Source organism: Lepisma saccharinum, chromosome 7 (assembly GCF_977018435.1).
Source record: "Lepisma saccharinum chromosome 7, izLepSacc3.1, whole genome shotgun sequence".
Lineage (NCBI taxonomy): Eukaryota > Metazoa > Arthropoda > Insecta > Zygentoma > Lepismatidae > Lepisma > Lepisma saccharinum.
Window position 1 is genome coordinate 4,430,548 of NC_139235.1, and position 11,253 is coordinate 4,441,800.

The window sequence follows — 11,253 nt, forward strand, 5'->3', positions numbered from 1 at the left end:
AATGCCTGGTATTATTATAGACATTGTGTATTTTTTTTTAAAAAATAATGTTTTACATAGTAAACTTTCATCAGATGTTGAGAGTTGATGAGGTGTATTTTGGGTAAATTTGCCTATGGCATTGTCTATTGCATCTAAGGGTAGGATTGTGTGGATTGATGTACATTATTTTTCATAAATATATGAATTAATATATATTAATGTGATCCGGTGGCTCAACACATTGAGCATGCAACCATATGGTATTAATTTTACCATGGAAGGTTTTGGTGTTGTAGAATCCCAGTGTGGGCATACATGTTTGTCCTTTCTTAATTAGTTGTCATTTTCACAAATAATGAAAGTACATGTAATATTTAACTTATAGATTATTTTCCCTTGAAGATAAATTGTTCCCAATATTTAATCAAGATATGTCTAAAGGTAATGTTTATTGTAATATGGTGTAAATCATTTTTGACTTAAATATATGTGCATGTTAGTTGGATGCTAGTAACTGCATTAAAATCATGAAAACAATATAACATGTATTTTAAAAATATTCAAAAAACACAAAAAATGGCACTTATGTTTTTTGCAAAACGACATTTCAAGAATCTACTGTTCTCTTCTTCAGATCCAAAACTTTGACTACGAAAAACTTTCCATAGCCACATGAAAATATTTTAAAAACCAGGAATAAGGGTGTGGATTTGATATGGGTTAGACAGGAATTCAAACACTATGCCTAAAATTGTTGTAGCCTCCATATTACGCTATTCGGGCAGCCCAGATAACGCACGACTTTGCATACGATGTGACGTAAGTGAGTAGGGGGGAAAAGTAGGGGAAGTAAGTTGCGAACAACTTCCTGCATTCAGGGAGGCAACATATTGCGGTTACTGCAGGTAGTGAAATGACGCGGGCCAATTTTAAACCTTTTTAAATTGTTCAATGTTGAAATACGTGTTTTAGATGGAAAGGATCTTTTAACTTCAGGGACTGTTAATTTGTAACGGAATATGGAGGCTACAACAATTTTAGGCATATTGTTTGAATTCCTGTCTAACCCATATCAAATCCACACCCTTATTCCTGGTTTTTAAAATATCTTCATGTGGCTATGGAAAGTTTTTCGTAGTCGAAGTTTTGGACCTGAAAAAGAGAACAGTAGATTCTTGAAACATCATTTTGCAAATAACGTACTCATAAAACGTAAGTACCATTTTTTGTGTTTTTTGAATATTTTTAAAATACGTGTTATATTGCTATTGTGAGTAATTCGCACATTCATGAAAACAGGAACAAAAAAATAAATTAAAAGGTTGCAAAGGGCATTTGGGTGATACCTCAACTCTGTCGTGATGTGAGGTTGAGAAGGAAGGAATATAGGGTAAAAATTCACACGACTCACTAAAACTTAACAGGCACTTAGAACTGATGTCAGATGGAGGTGTCACACCGCTTTGATGTAACTGTTTCAACTCTGTCTGGTAAAATTAAGTACTTGTCTAGTTTTACTAAGTGTTCTGAGTTTTTATCTTTTATTCGACCTTCTTATCCTCATGACTGGGTTGAGATATCACTTAAACATAGGGTAACCAGCTTTTGGCATTGAATTTACTGGAGATTTAGTCATGACAAATTTTATCCATTTTTAGCACATGTTCATGGATTAGATAATATTGAACGAAAAAAATAAATGTATACAGTTCACAATACTGGATAAAAATTTACAAACTTGCATGTTTCTTAGTCTTAACCTATGTGTATTTGTCCATTGATGCTGTGGAACAGACTTTTTTTATCTTGCGCAAATTAAAAAAAAAAAAAACTTTACCATTTTATTCATAATTAAATGCTACCTTTAATTCAGAAGTAATTACATCTAAGCTGCTTTGATTGCTCTGAATTGTCCATGTATTACTCGTTAGTGGTAAAATTCTTTCAGTGTGAGCCTTACAAATGTTTGGCACATCAATTTCTTTATTTCTAAAATCACCGAAAATATCAACCCATCTTTCTTCTACACTTCCTGCATTTACCACATTCAAAATCACACCCGCCGAATACTAAACGTGCATCATCTTGCAGTCAAGTTGACGTTTTGCATTGCTTATCAGAATGAATTTAAATTTCGCAATCTTCATTGTTTGTGAAATGTACCGGAGAAATAGAAAGTCAAAGGAGGTTCCAAAAAAAATTAGCCCTAATATGGGAAGGAGTTCAGGAAGTATGGGAGATTTGGCTGCCCTACTAAAACACCAGTAGCCCTTTGCGACCTTTCTTCAACCTGTCTTGTTCTTGTTTCCTAAATGCAATGCATGAAAGACTATATACCAGTTAGTACATTACTGATCGAAGATGCTGTGATATGTTTTTATATGCACTATGCATACAACTTTCAATTTGTAAATCTTCATAATATAAAGGAAGATGGTATGTATTCTGTATCATTCCTAATAATGAATATTTTTAATGTTATTCAGATTTATCTTTTTTATATAAATACATTTGGTAATAGTAATAATTATGTATACAAATTCTAGCTTTTTAATTTGTCTCAACACAGCAAATATCTCATTTTCACTGTTCATTTTCTTTATTACACAGGGTGATTCAAAAGTCCAGCACCATAGGATTTGATTTGATTTTTGTAATTTTGTGTTACTTTTCTGCCACTTTGAGTTAATTGTGGCAATGAGAATCAATGATAATTAGGGACGTGAAGTTTGAGTTTTATTTTCCCCTAAATTTCGATGTTATTTTTTACTGCAATTCGGTGTTATTTTTTGCGGTTTAGGACAAAATTTGGTGTCATTTTTACAAGAATTGTTACTGTTCCTTCTATGCTTAAGATTTTCACATTGTTTTAGTTCTGGAAAATTGAGACAAGTTTTAGTTTTAATGACAAAAAAAAATGTGGCTTTGTGAGAAATGAGCAAATTTCTTCCATTTAGAAAACTATTTAGTCTCATCAGCCACTAAATATGAAACATTTATTGAATGATAACATCCAAATCTTTGAACACAATCATACACATCATATTTCCCTAACAATGCCAAAACATCAATCTCACCTCAAAATACCCCCTTCCCCACCTCCCGAGACACGACAGGTGCTTCTCCCTGAAAAATTTCCAGTTCCTACGAAATTTTCCTTTTGGGAAGATCCTCCCTGAGCAAATTCTATGTAAGGACGAGGTGCCAAACTGCAATAGATGAAGCGTGTCAATATCTTTTGAATCGAAGTATCACCAGCTAGAGTACAAATGACAGATCTAATAGTGCTTCAGGTAGTTTTTTTTGAACAGAAGATGTGTTGTCCCCAGTTAATATTGCATATTTCGTGGCGTTTTTCGCGTTAAAGTGTAAAATTTGGTGTTATTCTGAAAAATGACATAATTTGTGTTATTTCGCGATTTTGAAGCACTGAAATCTTGCCTCCTTAACCTACCCAAATACATTTTAAATACTTTATTTTGCTTTCATTAACTTCTCGGTGTTATCGTTTAAAACGAAAACTTCACGTCCGTAGTGATAATATAATGAAATTGTCGAAGGGACACTCACAAAGAACACCATGGAGATTAACTCCCAGCACCAATTGGTGCGGGTAGCAAAAAGAAATGCAAAGAGGAGAAAGTTGTTGGACATATGTGAATTTTAATCTAATGTGCAACATATTGAGGCTGTACACTCGTACGAGCCTCAGTGAGATCAGAAAATGCTTTGTTGCCATGTGCTTCGTCCTTAAAGGGGCATTTACTGTAGTAGGTAGAAAGCCTCTCTTATTAGCCTTATTACTTCTTAATTTGCATGGTATATTCTATGTTGAAAATTCAAGCATATTTTGATTGAAAACCATATATTCCCAAGAACATTCCTATTTTCATTTTTTTTTTTTTTTTTTTTGCTATCTGCACTAATAGTGGAGTTCCCTATGGAAACAGACTTTTAAATAACCCAATGTAATCACCAAACACATTGTTAAAATGTCTGAAAAAAACCCCACTGCTTAGTGTAAGTGTAAGATGCGTACTTTGTTATCACAGCTGTAGTCAGATGTTTCCAATGATGGATATTATTGATTTCTTGTGTTAATGTGATTTTATATATAATTCTCTGTTCTTTCTTTCTCTCTCTCTAGAGAGAGGAGGAGACAAGGGAAAGAAAGAAAAAGAACTGAGGAGGGGGAGGAGGAATAGGGGAAATGCTGTCTTCTTTCTCTCCTCTTGCCCCGTTCTTTTTCCTCCTCTTTTCTCCCCCTCAGTTGTTTTTCTCTCCCATCACTCTTCTTCCATCTGTATTTTTCCTCACAAACTCTCTCTAAATGTATAGAGAGAGACCAAGAGAGGGAAGGGGAGAAGAAAATAGAAAAAGCTCTCCCTGCATCCCTTTCAATATTTTCTTCTCCCTCCTCTTACTCTAGAGAAAGAGGAGTCTCTTTTTTGTTTCTCTGCAGTCTTTTCCTGCTTTCTTTTTCTCTTAAGAGATAATGAAACTGCAGAGTGAAGGGGGGGGAGAAAGACGAGTGTGTATTTTCTTCCCCCCTCACTGTTCTTTTCTCTCTTTCTCTCTCTCTCTCTAATATATTGTTCAAATATATTTCTTTTTCTCTCTGCATGTATATACATATATGTAGAGAGGGAGAGAAGAAACTCTCTCCCACACTGTTCTTTTGCTATTTTAATCTTCTCTCTTTCCAAAGAGATAGAAGGAATATAAGAACAGAGGGGAAAATAATTCATATTTCTCCCTTTGTTTTTCTGTTTACTTCTCTCTAGAAAGAACATAATACAAAAACCAACAATATCCATCATTGCAAAATTCAGTTTTCACTCTTTTCTCCCCTCCACCTCTTTTCTTCTCCCTTGAGAATGAGGGAAAGAACAGAGCAGAAAGTTACAGAGAGGTGATTATTTTTCACAAGTTTACAGAAGTATAATTTGCAAAGAGGTTGTTACATAATACAAAAGCGCACACAATTTGAGCCAAAAAACTCTTTATTGATGCAAAAAACTATAAATTATGTCTATGGGTGCTCTTTCAAATTTTGATTTACCATGACTGTCATGTTAGAACATTTAATGTTGACAACATATTCAACAAAACATTGTTTAGAATATATATATATATATATATATATATATATAATGGAAACAGGTGCCATAAATGTGGACAAACATTCACAGCATGTAGAGAACCGAGAAATAACTCTCAAGTAACATTTTCATTGAGAGGCCTCGTTTACACTGAGCCCTCAATGATGATGATTTGGTGTTTTAAGTCCATTTTATGCACAGTAAGGTTAATTGGGACTGGACCTACACTTTAAAGTGGGATCCGAACCAGTATGTGCCTCCAATGGGTATCGAACCCGGGACCTCTTGATTTCAAGGTGTACTAGCCCTCGAGAGACAGTGTTTTGCATTTTGTGTATACAGTAGAGCGTCGATTATCCGAACGTCGGTCAACCGAACGACAGCTTAACCGAACTGTGTACTCGCTCACTTTCAGATATCCAAAATAAAGGATTTTTTTAAACGTTAATTTTGTGTACTGTGTGTATTGTTCATGCAAAATGCGTATGTAATATGTACATATTTTTGTTTAATAAACTGTACCACATACTATATATTCCTACTAAAGTTGCCTTTGTACGTTGCTTTGTAATACATACTTAAAGAGATGCCTGTTTTTATGAATAAATTTACTGTACAGTACTTCTTTTTGGCAAATAAACATGTACAGTTCGATTATCCGAACAAACCAGTTTTCCGAACACCCATGTCCCCCAATTACTTCGGATAATCGACGCTCTACTGTGTATATATAGTCAGCCATATGCAGTGACGTTCAGCAGTTTATTTTATTGATTTGCTTCACTTTTTGTGCTACTTTTGGCTAATTTGCGAAGATGGGGACGAGTGATATGATGAATGGACACACAAACATCCAAGCCAGGATTCTAACCTGGGAAACCTGGCATCATAGCGCAATGTGCTAACCACTCTGCCATGGGGGCTGGCAGGCAGGCAATTTATTTTGTTTTAAATTGTAGGATTGCATATCCTGTCACATTTTTTTTCCTTCCAGAAGACAGTCCATCTCATTGATTACTCACACTGTCTGCATTATCATATTAAACATTTTGTCATTTTCTGTCAGTGCCAACCATGAATGCATACTGTATGGCTGCATAGACATAGGATGAAAATACAGTTTTTTAAGAGGTCGCAGCATCAAAACGAGGCCTCTATGAGCAAAATATAACAGAGGAAACTTTATCTTGAAATCCTCCACACAATGTGAAAGTTCCTCCGTGTTGTACAGTGACACCCTGTATATATTGCACTATGTTTAGACATCACCACTCTAATGGATTTAGGCTTTGTAGCCTTCACATAAATGCTCTTTGAAACAAAATTTTACACTAATTACAGGCACTACTGTTATGGTCAACAGAATAACAATCTCAAATGTGTTTCAGGTACATGCAGTGGATACAAAAACTGGCAAGATTGCCCAGGCCAGGAAATTAATTGCAAACAAATTATAATGTTCAGAAGTCAGAAGAAACAAATTTACTATTAATTAATTATTATTATTATTATTTAATAACCTGCTTAACAAGGATGCAACTTATTGCTTAAGATTAACATTTTTCTGTTTAATGTCCTATCTTTCAAAGGGGCATTCATCAATGTTCAATGTCCATAATTAAATTATTCAAATGGTAAAATTCCCCATGCATATAGCACCATGTCATGAAAGCACATTTAGGGGATGTGGGGTACGACCCCACACATTTAATCTCTGCCAATTTTGGTGGTGATGTGATCAACATCATGCTCCTGTGGTCTTTACCCCCCAGGGTTGGTGGCTCTTGAAAATTATTCAAATGATCATGTATTTACTGCAATTGTGCTTATTCTTCACCTAGAATATTTCAATGTGAGTCACAAGTCTTTTTTAGCAACACAAATATTTTCATTTCTTTAGAGGGGGACAAAGTAAGTTTCAGGAATTACATGGCAAAGTTTGAAATTTACATATTTCATGCATCTAATTGCATTTCAATAACACTACAATGCATTTATGTTTATAGTGGATTAATAATTACTTGCAACTACTAGAAAACTTAGGCAGGAACATATTTTGGGCAATCCTCCCCCCCCCCCTTTTCTCCACAATTTTTAGGAAGAAAAATGTGTCATGGACAATTTGTTTGCAACATATATTTCTTGGTCTGGACTATATTTTCAGGTAACTTTTTCCTACCACCACACCCATACGATTTTGCATTCGAGATGAGAAAATACTGACACAAATAATTGAGCATTTCATCATTGAACATCAAAATACTTAAACAGTTACAAATGCTAATGTTATATTGCAACTTTATCATTCAGTCAGTTTACGTTAATTGAAAAATATAGAATCACAGTATTACATAAAAAAACAACAATTTTGTACAAAAATACACTTTTTCAACATAACTCTTGGACAGAATTAATAATGAATTGACATTTTGCGCACTCAGAAGTAGGGCTGGGCTGATACCACTTTGAACCGATAGTGATTTCCTCCAGTGGCAGCGATTAGCACTATGCTAAACCTTCTCTACTATTGGACAGTAAACTGTAAACTGGATTTATAGTGATCAATATCGCAAGACGTAATGGAAGTGTATTTGAAATTTATCAGCTATTCGCGGGGGGGAAAAAAACAACTATTTCAGTCACACGGGGACATGCAGTTATTGCGTGAATATGAAGTATATTTTGAGAAATGTTCTCGAAGATTGAAATAATATGTAAAATAAAAACTGAATTTTTTAGTCTACATGTCATGATGCGCCAAGATAATACAAAATATAACTTAATTCAGCTTCACACATAAATCTGTTCCCTAAAAATTAGACTGCATAAGTGCCACGTGGCATTTTTGTGGACAACACAAACAATGAAAAACCAGAAAAGCATCAGCAGTATCGGCTCAGTCCTACACATAAGATATCTGGATATCACATCAACTCTAATTTGAACTTGTACTAGCTAAAAAAAAAAACTTCCTCATTGTTAGTTTCCTGGAATGTAACTAAGTTGCAAATTCAATGATGGAAAGGTACCACTACAATATCAGTCTTTATCCACATATCATACTTGCTACCAGGGCTAATCGCAACATGAACTATCAACAAATATATCTACTCACAACCCAAACACAACCTGAATGGATTACCAACACTACTCAGCACCAATTTTCAATTACACTTGCTACTTTCTATCCCACTACATGTAGCTTTTCCAAAGTGAAATCCTTGTCCCCTCCCGCGTACTATGGAAATCAGAGTTCCAACTTAACAGTGTTTGGAAAGTTACTTTTAAAAATTAAAACAGTTACAGTAACTCTTTAAGTAACATGACCATCAAAAAATTACTATTTTCATTAATTTATAATGAACTTCATATTTATAAATACAAAATTATACAGGTAAGAAAATTCAAAATATATCTTTGTAGTTGAAAAAAGTTACTTTGCTTACATAAAATGTAATGTGTTTACACACAAATCACAATTTTGTTAATTTCTGTTAAAACATGCACAAAAGTAACCGTTATTTGCCTTACTTCCAAACACTCGTATTAAACATTAATTTCAGGAAAAACAATTTACTGCTGTTAGGATTCCTACACTTTGGAACAGACTACATCACAAACATAACATGGCACAGTTTGAAATAGCCAACATCACAGTTTATAAAATTTCACTATATACAATTGAGTTTCGGCAAATTTTTATTTTTAAAACAAAACTTTGACTTACTAATACTGAAGTTGTAAGTAATTTGAAAAAAATATCTGTCAAAGTAATGCAGTTTGTAAGGCACAAATAAAAAAAAAAAACTATTGCAAGAGTAATATTAAACAGATTGAAAAAATGATCATCAGTTCATTTGAAATGCTTATTTCATTTGCCTAGAGGCATTTCATTCTGTTTCTTACAACTTCTTAATGTAAAAAAAAGTATGGAGAATAATTTAGGACTTATGCATTTTTGAAAAAAGAAGAAAAGTTAGGCACTTGTTTTTTATGTTACTCTTAAGTATTCTACACCTTCTCTGTGACTAGTGATTAGACTAGGAATCAAAAGTAGAGTCTATCTCGATGGGCATTGACATATTATGCTCATTTCGATGTAATCGAGACTAGACTACAGTTTAAAGTGGGATCCGACCCACCATGTGCATCCACCAGGTATCAAACCTGGGAACCACCTGATTACAAGGCAACGATGTTACCACTGGGGAGACCCTGGTGTACAAATGTTTGCAACAGTGTTCAAAACTAACAGTTGCAAGTTGCAACAAGACAAAAAATACATGTTCATTTTTCTTTTTTAATTGAGGTATAATTTGCATAAGTCATCAATGTCAAGTTTCGAACACTGGTGCCTTGTTTGTGACTATATATGTCAAAAGTACTGGCTGAATGTTATGCTTATTCATGTGAAAATAGCTCTTCAGTTGTTATAAAGATTGTTGGATATATATATCACATGCTCGAGTTCAATACTGATGGTATTCATCAACACCAACAGGTATATATATATAAAAAAAAAACTTCACAGCCAAGTATCTGAAACACGTTTTGTACGTAACGGTAAGTAGCATACATAGTGCTGTGCAAAAAGTTTCCATTTCTATGCTCCAATAAGTATTTAATTGGAAAGTGTATTGTTATATTGGTGGGCCCCGTGGATGTTAACCCAATGAGCCACAATGTAATTTTGAATGACTCCCCACCAAATCCATATTTCAATTTTTATGATATTCTTCACAGTCAACATCCCATCTGCATGTAGGTTCCGCACAAAACTTTAAATATCTATATATTCTAAACAAGCCAAAGAAGAAAACGGACTTCTGTGTTCATACGCAGGAATGTGTTTTAATATTGTATTTGTATTATTCAACTACAGGGTGTTTGTGTTTACTTAGATGTTTAATAAAAGAAATTTTTCACAATTTACGAGTACTAGCACTGCTCTTTTTACCCCCAAAATCAGATTTTATGTATAATATATGTTGACTTTTTGTTTTAAGTCCACTTTATGCACAGATAAGCAATCTAGATTGGACCTACAGTTTAAAGTGGGATTCAAAACACTATGTGCCTCCTCCAGGTATCAAACTGTAGACCCCTTGATTACAACGTGACCACTATGCCATCAAAAAGACCCATTATGTATATATATATATACCGGGTGAGTCACCTAAAATTACCACCGGAAATATTTCGTGTACACAGTACATTCAACTACGTATGGAAGTACGATTTTCAACACAAACTTAGGTTTTTTTTAGCTCATTTGAAAGTACGGAAAAATTCATTAAGAATGGCATTTGTTACATTGTAATGTGAAGTTGAAACAAACATTCTCACAAGTTGATTCGTGTGTTGTAACATACATCGGCCCCTTTGATGCCATTCGTGTATCGTAACAAACATGTTACTCTTCTGGATACTGCCCTGCGATGCCAAGGGTCCCGGGTTGGAATCCCACTCAGGCTTAGTTGTTTGTGAATGTCCATTCATCAATTTCATCACTCATCCCCATCTTCGCAAATTAGCCAAGAGCCACAAAACGCGAAGTAAAATAAACTAAATCAATCTTCTGGATACTATGCACTGTGCTTAGGAAATTTGTTACGTTCCAACAACTGCGGATTACAATAAAATGTGTAGTTTGTAAATAAGTAAGCTTTGACAAATTATCTAAAAGGTTCTGATGCATCTTTCCGAGTTGAACAAATATTTTTACATTATACAGAACAATAAACTCTTCTCATTTGATCATGACAAATCATTAAGTTTTCAACTATTAAACTTTGCACCTTATACATTTTTTCATTCTTTCTTTCAAATTGATTTACCAAATTTATCAAATAAAACAAGGCCATAACAAAGTACACTGATTAACCAGACGACAGTGTACGTACGTCAGAACTGTTGCTGAGATAATAGTATTTTCAAACTCTGAAAAGGCCGAGATGATACTTATCTATGGCGAGTGTAGGAAAAATGCAGCACAAGCGTGCGGGTTGTATGCACGACGGCATTTACGCTCGGCTCTGCTCTGTGTTCACTAATTTCATGAGCCCCTCTCATACCTATACATCTGTGAAAGCAGTTATTCAATATTTATTGTTGTTTACGAAATATTTCCGGTGGTAATTTTAGGTGACTCACCCGGTATAATGCCTAA